General features: G+C 46.0%; 1 protein-coding gene across 2 annotated transcripts in view; it reads right to left on the bottom strand.

The window, feature by feature from the left end:
• PRKG1 (protein kinase cGMP-dependent 1) overlaps positions 1–12,568 on the bottom strand; it is a 381,904-nt gene that overhangs the window by 28,443 nt on the left and 340,893 nt on the right. The window lies entirely within an intron of this gene.

Raw genomic sequence — 12,568 nt, 5'->3', positions numbered from 1 at the left:
ATAACTTGCAATTAACAGTAGGGAATAATCACTGGAGGCTTTGCTCATGCACGGTAACAGCAGTGGGAAGATGAGCCACCATCCCACTCCCGTGGCCACCTGGCCAGCTTTGGGACATTCCCACCCTGATTATTGCATTAACAGATTCACTTCAAACCACCTCCTCTGCTCTATTTAAAACCTCAATGCCAATGGGAGAGAGAGAGAAAAACTCCATCATTTTCCAAGTGAAAAGGGAAACGTAAAAATAAGAGTCCATCAGTGTGAAAGGTCACATCACAAAGCCCCAAATCTGAGGCAATAAAACACAATTTTCTCCCAGGGGATGCTGTCAACAAATGACTTCAGCTCTGCTTTGTTTTTTATGCTGTCACCAGATCCTGTTGGTGACCTTGCTCCTGATGCATCTGACTTTGGAAGCCAATCAGCTCGGAGCCTGCTGTGAACTTGGGATAACCTTGTGTGCCACAGCTGCTCATTGATCCCTCCGTGCTCATCACGAGGCGAACGCTGAGCTGGCACTAAAAAAGGATTGAAATGTCCCCTTTCAAAGCACAGCAGAGCCATCATTTCAGGGCTGACAGAGCACTGAGTGCCTCTCCTTGTCATGATGAATGGACAGAGCATTTGAATACCTTTAATGATTTCTAATTGCCAGGAAGATGAAATCCCAGCGTGGAAAATTTCCTGCCAACTCACAAATAGAGGTAAAATTTCAGGGCCAGGGTCACACCATGGTCTGGGTTGGAAGGGACCTTCAAGACCGCCTGATTTCAGCCTCCCTGCCATGGGCAGGGAAACCTTCCTGGGTAAGGAAGCTGAAATCTTCTGGATTTGCATTGGAACATGTCAAAAAAACCTGTATTATTTTGCTTAGAAAAATACTTGCTGCATTCTCGGGATTGCTTTGGGAAATCCCTTGGCTAATTCCCTCTGCCACACTCCTTGGATGTAGTGAGAACACACAAGTGCAGCAAAGCAGATGAGGCAAATTGGATGCATTTTTTTTCCTAAATACAGTGCAACAAACATCCAAACCCTAAAAGAAATGCCAAAAATATGCAGTGAAACCAAAACACAGGTAAAATCAAGCAAACAAGCCCTTCCCATGCCCACAAACAACAGTCCCACTGGAATTCTGTTTTATTCCCAGCTACAAAAGTCCAAGTCCACTTAAACACCAAATTCCTATAAATTAAGTTGCTATTCATTCCAAACCTGCTAAGCTGAAGGATAAATATCTTCAGAAAAAAGATGAAAATACAAATATTCCCAAGCTAAATCAGAACCCAGGGGCATGATCCTCATCATGGAGTTTTAGAATTCCTTCCAAATTCCTGAAGCTGAGCGTGCTGCTCCCTGAACAGAAGCTCCCAAGGTTCTGCAGTGTGAGCTCCTCACTCGACAGAACGATGGTAAAAAACATCTGTGGTGTTTGATTTTTACCTCCCAAAGTAAAGAGGCACTGGGAGGGCAGTGCTAAGGAATACAGAAGGCAGCTTCTGTAGTATAATAATAATAATAATAATAATAATAATAATAATAATAATAATAATAATAATAATAATAATAATAAAATTGATCTTTTTCTGTAGGAAAATGTTCAGTTCTGGATCAGCATAAAGAATCTGCAAGTCAGGAATGATTGGGATATTCACAGGGTGGCTCAGGCTGGAAGGGATCACAGCTGGTGTCCCCTCCCTGCTCCAGCAGGGCCATCCCAGAGCCCAGGGCACAGCATTGTGTGCACGCAGCTGTGCCCCAGCCCCAGGACAGAGGTGGGATAAGAGGTAAGAGGAGGGACAGTTTGACCCCACTTGTGCAGGATGAGGTGGGAATAACTCGCCCCTTTGTGGAACAAATCCACCTGTGCCAGGGCAGGGTGCTTTTCTCCACCTTGGAGATGCCACAACCTCATGCCATTCCTCTTTAATCAGAAAGGCAGTTTTATTGTAAATCCCAGCCTTATGCCAGTGCTTGGAGACTTTCCAAATAATCAAATGCTTGTCTGACTCTGGAAGAGTTCAAATTCCTGAATTAATTGATGGGAGGAGTGCTGGGAAGACACCTTGGAGGCACAAGTGGCATCACAGGCACACACTGGAGCTGTGCACTCAAGAGGCCTGAACTTCCTGCACTGGGATTTCTGGGCTTGATTGTCTCCAGTGGAATTAGCTGTAATTAAGAAAGAGCCTTTCCCTGGACATTTTGGTAATTGTGCTGCTCACCCCAGGTCAAAATGCCAGGAAAATCCTAGCTGGAAGTGCACAAAAAGAAAAGATCCAGGGAAGGTGTGATCCAAAAGCAATGAACAGTCTGTTCTTTATTAAAGAGCTTTTAAAATGAAGGCTGAGCTTTTCACAGGAGCTGGTGGGACACCAGGAATCAACTCCCAGTGTGCTCCTCATGGAACTTTTTGCTTATTGAAGCAGGTTTTTGTCACCCACTGACACTAGCCCACCCTTGTCAGGGCTCACAGCCCACTCCTGGAGGTGACAGCAGAGTGGGACCTCAGAGAGCAGCGCAGGAGATGTTCAGCTCTGAGTTAGGCAGGAGCATCCTGGAGAGCCTCCAAGCTCTTCTCCCAGATTCCCTGTGAATCTGAATGGCAGAAACCTCCTGAAAGCTCCTCTGGAAGAGCTTGGGGCTCAGGAATACCACTGCTTTCCCTGCCTCCAAATAAAATACCTGTTCCTGAGGAGCTGCCTGGCCTCAGCCTCCTCTTGGGCAGGGACAGGCACCACATACAAGACATCAGAGCAATCAGGGGGCTCAGGAAGCAATTCCACCTTCCAATATCCCAATCCTTTGAAATGGCAGTGCAGGAGCCACAGCCCAAATGTCTGGGCAATGCTGTGCCCAAGGGGAGAGGAAATCCTGTGGCTCCTCACACTCCCAGCGGTTTCCCAGCATTTAAATGAGCCACTGCCTCCTAGGATGGTGATTGCTCTGAGAGATATTTCAAGCTTTGCCTCCTAAAACGATGAACAACAACAAAATAATTAAATAATCTTGTTACCCAGGCAGCTGATAAACTAGAAAATGTGAGGAGCAAAGGTTTGCAATTACCCAACTGCTCAGCTCTGCTGAAGTAGCTCCTGATTCCCATCCTAACCGTGTTGGGAAACATCAGACATCTGTTAGCAAACTGTCATCTCCAGAGAAAACTTGGCTCCTCTCCACCTGCAGCCTGCCAGACAGCCAGGAATTGCAACCAAATGAGAACCAATCACCCTGATCCAAGCAAATGCCACCAGTTTGGGGGGATAAACCCAGAATTTGGGAGCCTTCCCCACTGGCAGACACCAGCTTTGTTTAACAAGCAGCCTTTAATTTGGGTTTTTGGTCAGCCAGGTCACTACCTCACCCGTCACTGAGGAAAAGCATTTCTGAAGATGGAAATTATGAAATCTCTGCAAAAACTGGGAAAAGTGGAGCTGCAGCACCTGGATGGTGATGATCATAGCCAGCCTGAAAGGAGATACAGGTGAAATAAGCCTGAGATCCACAGGTGGGGTGAGGAGGGAAATACATCCCAAAACTAAACCTTATTTCTGTGCCCGCTAAAAGTCCTTTCCTTATGGTTTTAAGATACAGTGAGATTCTAAAAGGGTCAGAGAATCATGGAATAGTTTGACTTGGAAAGGACCTTCATGATCATGTTGTTCCAACCACCTTCCACTAGGCCAGGTTTCTCCCAACCTTTTATTGAACACTTCCAAGATGGGGCAGCCACAATTTATTTCTTATTAAATGCTGCTTCAGCTGATGGGGCGCTTAAAAAAAATCTGTGTAAAAGAAAGCAAAAATTCCCCCAAATCTTCAGTTCTGTGACTATTCTAACTCTCCATCTGACTGTCCATAATTTTAGCTGGGATGAAATGACCCACCTGGGTCTGGTCCATCCATGGCCCCCTGCCTGCCTGGTACCCTGAAATCATGTAAAGCTCCCTAGATTGGATTTGTGCTGTGTCAAATTTGAGTGAAGGTGAATAATGGGAAGTGGCAGGGACATGGCTGCAATTCCTGTCACCAGGAGGCTTCATCCTTGAAAGTGATGGAAGGAGGAGCAGATGCAGCAAATGGTGGTAGGGCTGCCACAGCTTCCCTTCCCTTCCCTGCTGGCTCCAATGGCTCCAAAAAGCTCAGGATCACATCTTTCCCAGGGATTTGGGGCAATGGGGAATCCAGGAAGAGGTGACAGTGAAAACAAAAGCACCTTGTGTTGTGTCCATGTGAGATGTTGAGCTTCAGCTGTGTCCTGTTTGAGGGACACAGGCAGGGGACACAGGGGAGCAGGGACAGTCACAGGGCACTGACACAACCAGCAGGATCCAGAGCCTGGGAATGCCTGGAAGCAATTCCTGGAAGGCACTGAGAGCAAATCCCTATTTCTTAGTGGTGTGGTGCCACTCATCCTCTCAGAGGTCCCAGCCCTTCTTATCCAGCATTGTCTCTGCATATCAATCCATGGAGTCAGGATTTCTGGGGGAAGGTGTTCCTTGACGAACCTTTGCAGCAGGAAAAAACAACCAGGGCATGAACCCAACCCTTGCTGGAAAAGGCCAAACCTGCTCTCCAGACTTCTCCAGGATCTGAGCACTCCCAGGTCTCATGGATTAGCTGGAAGGGGGTGCTGGCCCCAAAATGCCCCTCAGGCAGAGCAGGCAGTGAGAGCAGGGAATAACAATGTCCTGAGTGTAGGGGTGATGCCTTGGGAAGGCTGACCTAGAACAGAGCTAAAGAATAAAACAGGGATTTATTAAAAGGCCTCCATGGATCCACCTTGGGCAGCACAAGAGCCCAGCCAGGGCTGCACCCAAGGTGAACCAAAATGGGCACAAAATGGACACCTGGTCACGGGGTCTGTCACTGTGATCAGTTCTGCTCCATTTGCATATTGGAGTTCATTGTCCCATTCCAGCTTTAGCCCATGCAGTCCCATCCTTGTTTTTCTCTCTCCAGCCCATGGTGTTTGTGCTCTTGGGCCTGAGATTTGGATCATTTGTCCTTGGTCCCCAGCTAGAGAAGGAATTGTTTTGTCTCCCTGCTCTGTGCAGAAAGCTCACCATCCCTCAGTGTGAAGCTCAGAAGTACACACTAAAGCAGCACAGAATCTGAAAAACATAAAAGCTAAAACCTGAAACATCATGGGAAAGGCCTCTGTGCTCCTTCCTCTGTGTACCACATGTCCATCTCCTCATGATGCACAAATGTACCTGGGAACTTCCCAAAGATCCTTTCAGGAAAAGCTGCCATTCCAAGGAAAAACCCAGATTTTTGCCTGTTTCCTTGTCCATCACAAGATCCTTGTAGGAAAAGCTGCCATTCCAAGGAAAAGCCCAGCTCTTTGCCTGTTTTCCTGTCCATCACAAACATTACAGAACACTGAATTCATTCCCAGCCCTGTCACGTTATTGCCATTTATGAGCCTGCTCACAAATTCAGATCCCAGAATTATTCCAGGATGTCTCCATCAATAATTCCTACCTGGGATTAGCTACCCTATAATGCCAATGCAGTCCAGGGAGGGATGGATGCCACCCACTGACCCTGGCTGCTCAGAGAGGATTTACCTCCAGATGAGCATTTGCTGCCCTGCCCCAAGGAAGACGAAGAAGGAGAACACCAAACTCATCTTCTACTCTCAATTATTATTATTTTTTAAATTGCAAACCACACTGAAAGAGTGGAAATATGGATCTGTGGATGAATCCAGGGCAAACAGATGGGAATAATAACCCAGGTATTCCTTAGGTCAGGTGTCCTCCTTCCAGCCCATCCTTCTGAGGTGGCTTTAACTCCTGATTTAGCTGCTCCTCTCACTGTCTTCCACATCTGACACCTTCAAAAATCCAAACCAAGAGCCTTTTCCTTGGGATTTTTAAAAGCCATGTGCTGGTGGTGCCACTGGCTTTGAAGCTGCAGTTGCTGAGACCATTGCATGGAAAAAAAAAAAGGCTGCATTTCTTTTCAAGTCCATGGTTTCAGGGCTGGGAATTTCTCTTGGATGCCCCAGAATCTGAACTCACAGCCTTTCACAGCAGGAGAAAACTGCACACTCCCTGCTTCAGATTTTCTTGAAGAAAGAGAGCTTTGAGTGGCAGCTAAACCAGACATTAAAGCCATGGCATCTCTAACTTCCTCTGGAAGGGGAAGGAGATCTGAAATTAAATATATATAGGGTTAAAAAACTCACAGGTTCATCTGTCCCCTCCCCTTTTTAAAAGCAAATCATTTTTCAGTGAGAGCTCAGCACCACAAACATGATATTGTGCTGTTGCAGCAAGCTGAGCTCATCCCAGTTTAGTTCAGTAGTTAAACAAAGAGGTTTGTTGGCATCATGGGGCTTTGAAGACTTGGATGTTGCACAGATCTCACCCAGAATTGTAACTGAACGCACTGAAATGCAGCCAAAGCAGCTCAGAAAGTGCTTCTCCTCATCCAGGCTCTTTGAAAAGTCTGAATTTTCTGAAGTGAGGTTTGTTGAAGCCCTAAATGTGCCAAGAGATTGGTGATATCTCATTAAACACCTTGTGCTGCTGGGTTCAGTGCCTCCCACCCCACAGTGGACCTCATCTGAGAGAAAACCCCTTCAAATGCAAATTTCACCCTTTTTTCCCCCCAAATATTCACAGAGGATCCTCTCCTCATGTAATACAGAGAAGTTCATCATTCCCTTTAAAGCTCACAACAGCCCTCAAGAGTCTGAGCTCCCAAAATTCTAACCCTCCACTTCCCACAAGTTGTGGAATTATCCATTACACATCCACAAGATGCTGATGGGCCAGCAAAAGCTACAATTTTGGTGGAAGAGCCAAAAAAAACCAGGATAGAAAATGCCAACTGATGGGAACTCTGTAGAGATCAGAGCCCAGGTGCTCTCAGGAGAGCACAACGAGGGTTTTTAGGGAACACAACCCCTGATTTTCCCTGGAAGTCACAGGGAGATCCCCATGGAAATGTGTATTTGTTTTTCAGATGCACACATTCATCCTGAACTCCTAAGGAAACAGCTCCATGCTTCCAACAGGACTGTCCCCACCTCCTGCTCTGGGGAGTGCTGCATTCATTTTACTCTGGGTAAAACAACATTTGTACTGTTCCTCATCCCAAAATGTCCCGAAATAGTTCAAACAAGACACCCTACAGGATAGTCTGATTAAACCCCCCAGATTTTAATCCATTTTAATTAAAAGGGGCGGAGGGAGGATGTGGAGTATTCCTTCCTCTGGTGGAGTTTCCTGTTCTGTGCAGTATTAGAGGATATTGCTTAAGGATGAGGTTGTTCCTTCTCTTTTCCCTCCCCTTTTCCTGGTCTCTTGTTTTAATTCTGGATGATTTTAGCTGGAGGCCAAAGAAATGCCTCACATCACATTCTATCCTGGCCCAGGGAACAAAATCCTAAGGAAAAGCAGAAGACCTCTCACAGCACCTCAAATGCTGCACTCAGACCTCTCACAACCTCAATTTCATTCCATTGGGAATTTCTTTTCTATTTTTGGGAATATTTTTACCATTTTTTGGAATTATTTGGGCCATTTTTGGGCACTTTTTGGGGCATTTTTTGGGCACTCATCTGTCCCTCTTTGCTGTCCCTTGGTCACTGGCAGCACAGCCAGGAGTCAAATCCAGGGGAGTTTTGGGGGAAATGTTGGGATTTTTTTTTTTGATATTTAAAGAATTTTTAATAAATTTTTTTTTATTTTTTTCATAACTTTTAATAAATTTTTGAGAATTTTTTGTGGAATTTTCTTGATTTTTTTAAATTTTCTTGGATTTTGGGGGCAATTTTGGAGGATTTTTTTATTATTAGGCAATTTGGGGGGATTTTTGGGGAACTTTTGCAGAAATTTTGGGGGATTTTGGGGGATTTTTTTTTAATTTATGGGGAATAATTTGGGAATTTTTGGTATAAAATGGAATTTGGGAATTCGGGAATATTTGGTATAAAATGGAAAAGCAGTAAGATGTTATTTATCAACAGCCAAATAAATTCATATTCAAATCATGGATTCCTGGGGCAAATTGGGGTTTAAACCCCCAGATTCAGCAGATTCAGATTTCTGTGAGAACAGCCACCCCCCCTATTCCTAAAGGAATAACATGAAGGCTGTGGAAAACAAACCTCCCACAGTGATCTTTGATATCCTTGAATAATTTAGAAGGGGGAAAAAATTAGTATTTTGGTGAGAAAGGAGACAATTCCCTGAATTCCCTCGTTTGTCCTCATTAGTTTTGTATTCAACAGTTTGGATCTATAAACAATAAAATCTCTTTGGAAAAGAAGGCACCAAGTGTGTTTCCTTTCACTTTTCTGGCTGAATTCAGAGGCAATACCTACAGATCCCTTGGGGATATTTTTTTTTTTGGAAAACACCAAGGGGAGCCCAGGCTGCTGTGGATACTGAGGAAAACAAGAATTTTACATTAAAATTCCAAATGAACGCTGCAAGGGCAATAAATCCCAAACTGGATTCTAAGGTACCATTGAGCAACACCAAAGGTATTTTAGGGAAAATTGTTGGGATTCATTGGGAAAGAGCCTCAGTTCCACCCTTGGAAGGCCAGACATGATCTCAAGGAAAGCTCAGCCTGATTACACCTTGAAATTGCTCAAATCACAGTTGTGGAAGATGGAATCTCCCCAGCTAATTGCAAAGTGCTAATTAGATCCCAAGAACCCCAAAAATGGCTCAGCTGAGCTCCAAGGAGCCCTTTTACCTCCAGCCTCCAGGCAGGACCTGCATGGGAAAGGTCACCATGGCAACTTGGTTGCAGCTTTCTCTTCTTAAATTTTTTAAGGAATGTGGGGAACAGATCAATAAATTGATGATGTCAGACACATTTATTTGTCCAACTCGCTGTGTTCACCACTTACTGTGCATTTGTTCAAGTCCCAGGGGTTTCAGGCAGCTCTGCCACTGTTTTGCCCCCGGCTCTTTTTCCCAATGGTCCAAATGCTCTGGGAGAAAATCCCTTGCAAGAGGGATTCCAGCATGGCAGCTGCTAAGAGGCAGAGCTCTACCTTGAGAGAACGTGTGTTCCTTCTCCGAGGGCTGCTGAGGGGCATTTCATGGGATCACAGAATGGTTTGGAATGGAAGGGACTTCAAAGCCCATCCAGTGCCACCCCTGCCATGGGCAGGGACACCTTCCAGGCTGCTCCAACCTCATCTTGGGCACTGCCAGGGATCCAGGGGCTTCTCTGGGCACCTGTACCAGGGCCTGCCCATCCTGCCAGGGAACAATTCCTCTGGCAGTGGGAAGCCATTCCCTGTGTCCTGTCTCTCCATCTTTATGCCTCTGGCCAATGCTCCAGCCATGCTGCCACTGCTGGTGGAAGCTGTTCCATTTTCCATCCTAATTTACTTGGGAAAAAAGGGGTGACATGGAAGAGGAAGGCAGGAAGGAGGGGAACATCACACAAAATGCTACTGGAAAAGCGGGAGAAGGCAGGAAGCAGATTTTCTCTCACAAAGAGGGGTTTAGTACTTCCCTTGCAGGCAGATGAAAATATGGGAAGAGCTCATTGAACCTGGGTTCCACACAACCAACCCCATCCTGGGATCTCCCTGCTCCAAACCCACTTCTAATTAGAGCTACCTGCTGAGATTTTGCTTTTTTGAGTGAGCATTGCTTTGAAAAGCAGAATCAAGGGCTTGGGCCATGCAGGTCCTTTTGGCTCCACGTGAGGTGGACTCTGCAGAGGCAGGAAGAGTTCATCATCTCCACACAAACAACCTTTACGTGGCAAAAGGCAGGAAAAGGCTGAAGAATGAAAGGTCCATTTGGAGAAAATCTGGAGAAGCAGGAAAACCAAAGAACCTGTGCATGCACAGACATCCAGGAAAGGTTGAAGGGTGAAGAAGAGGAGAATTAGAAGGTCTCAGCTCTCAGGAAGGTTATTTTGGCACAGGGCTATCTCTGGGATGACAGAATTACACCCCCAGAAGATGCTGGAGACAGGAAGGCTACACCAAACAGCCTGTACTTAAAAAAGAGTGATTTATTGTGCTAAATGAGCTTAACAAAACAAATTATAAAATTAACTGTAGCTGGAAATTCCAGTGTAAGCAAGGAAGGATGAGACTTCTGGGCACCCAAAGGATGGGCAAGGGTGGCTGTGATCTGGTTTGGGTTGTAAAGGACCTTAAAATCATCATGTGATGGGCAGGGACAACTTCCACTTGCTCCAAGCCCTGTCCAACCTGGCCTTGGACACTTTCAGGGATTGGGCAGCCACAACCACATGATAGATAAGAAAAGATAAGCCAGGCCCAATTCAAAGTCTTACCCTTGGGAGAACCTCCTTGTAAGAGAAAAATCATGATCTAACACTGCTGGAGAGAGGTTTCAAAAGCACCACTTGAAAAGTCACAAAAGGGAATTCAAAGAGCAGCTGAAGGAGCTGATGAGGAGAATGAAATCTCAGCAGCGGCACATGAGGATTTGGACACAGCCATCACACCCAGCATGGTTCTAGGAGAGGCCAGCAGGAATTTGGAGTGGCTGAGTGGCAGCAGGAGCCAGGATATTAAAAGCAAGAGCACCCTTCAAATATGAAGTAATTTCAAACAAATCAGGAAAGAGGAAAGAAAAAAGAACCAAACCATGTCCAGTTGAAAGGAAAAACTCCATAAGACAGAACAAAAAAAGGCAAATAACAACTTCAAAAGGCTTCAAACCAAATAATAAACCCTTCCTGACCACAGCAGCAGCACGAGCCTGACCATGGGCTGTAGAGACCCTACAGGGACCCTCTGGAAAGAGCCCACCAAGGAGAACAAAGCCATGTGGGAGAAGCTCAGTGCACTTTTTACCCCTGGGCTCAACGTGGAAGCTCTTGGGGAGAGCCTCCCAGCACATAATCCTTCCCAGGGAAGCTCCAGGGGAACCCCATTGAAGTGTCAGGAGGGGACCCAAGCCCACCAAGGGACCAGATGGGCCTCCCCCAGCACTTCTGTGTGACCTCCAGGATGGAAGTGGCTTTTTGATGGGATCCAGAGCCCTCTGGTTCCCTAAACCCAACATCTGTCCCAACAGAAGCACTTGACACATGGATAAATCAGAGTTCTTTGGGGAAGTGCCAAGGAGCTTCCCAAGCCTACTGGGGCTCTTTGAAGGAGTCCCCAGGCACATGGGAAGGAGAGATCTGCTGGATACAGTTGGCTTGGATTTCCTAACGGCATCTGACGAGGTTTGAAAGGCTCTTACAGAAAGGATATAAGAAGAAAGGTCTGTACATTGATTAAAACAAAACAAAAAAGTTCAAAATGGGAAATGCATGGCTCATTTTCCTAATGGAGGGAAGCCAGCAGTGCTCAGATGCTTCCTGTTGAACATCTTTAGGGATGAACTGGAAAAACAAGGAGAAGAAGTGAAGTGACAGCATTGGTCAAAGATATGAAATCACCAAAAGCAGCAAACAAAAGCCCAAGGTGAAAAACTGAGCAAGGAATTAAAGACACAGAGGGACAAGGTAATACCTACACTTGAAATCCTGTAGGAATGAAGAGAGGGGGGAAAAAATCCTACACAAGCAGGTGGTGATGGTGTTTCATCCACCTTTACTGCCCTCACCTCAAAAGCTTAGGAGTAAAGTTGGAAAAGGTACTGGAAAGTGATGGTGAGGAGCACAGATCTGGAGGGGATTCTGTGCTAGGGGAAAAGACAACTGGCAGGAGATGGTCAAAGTTGAAAAGGTCAGGCTGTGCCATGGAGAGCAGCTGTGCAGACTCAGGGAAGAGAAACCCACCAAGGAATGCTCAAATGCATCAACAGCAGGAAGTGCCCGAGTCCCAAATCACTGGAGAGCAGAGGCTGCCAATTAATAAATCAATAATCACCTCTTTGCTCTTCTCCCCCTTCTGGATAACTGCTGGAGGGCATGGGCAGAGACAGGACCCCTGGATGCACTGAGGGACTTCCAGCAGATCTGCACAGAACTGGGATAAACTGGGAAACTCAAGACCCCCTCCTTGTAGTGTCTGAGAGCACTACAACCCAGAGCTGTGTTTCCCAGCCTGCCCTGGAAGCTGTTTGTGTCTGACATGGTGAGACAGGAGCTGCTCAATCTTACAGCTTGTCTTGACCAGATAAAAGGAAGTTCTTATCAGGCATTTATTTATTTCTTTAACACGTGGCAGCCAGGCAGAAACAGATTTCTCACTGCTCTGCTGCTGCTGTGCTGAAATTCTCCAGAGGAGAAACTCCCAAGTGCTCTGACAACATTGGATTATTAATTATCCTGTGCTAATCAGGAAGGGATTGGGAAAACAAGGACCCAAACAAACCACCTGAACTCCCAGGGGATTTTTACCTCAGGTAACTCCTTGGCTGGGAAAGGGATTCAAGCTGGCTCATTTGGGGAATCCAGCCACCAAATCCTGCACATCCCAGCAGTTCAACACCATTCCTGCTTTTCTGATGGAGCACAACATTTCCTAAAACACCTCCCACACACTCTGCTGAGTTTGGAGAAAGGCTTGTGCCAGCCCAGGAACTGAACTTGCACGGGTGAGAGCTCCCCAAAACCCCTCCAAACCATGTTCCCAACACTGGAATCT

This window comes from Molothrus aeneus, chromosome 8, assembly GCF_037042795.1.
Source record: "Molothrus aeneus isolate 106 chromosome 8, BPBGC_Maene_1.0, whole genome shotgun sequence".
Classification (NCBI taxonomy): domain Eukaryota; kingdom Metazoa; phylum Chordata; class Aves; order Passeriformes; family Icteridae; genus Molothrus; species Molothrus aeneus.
This window is presented reverse-complemented; position numbering and strand designations above follow the sequence as displayed.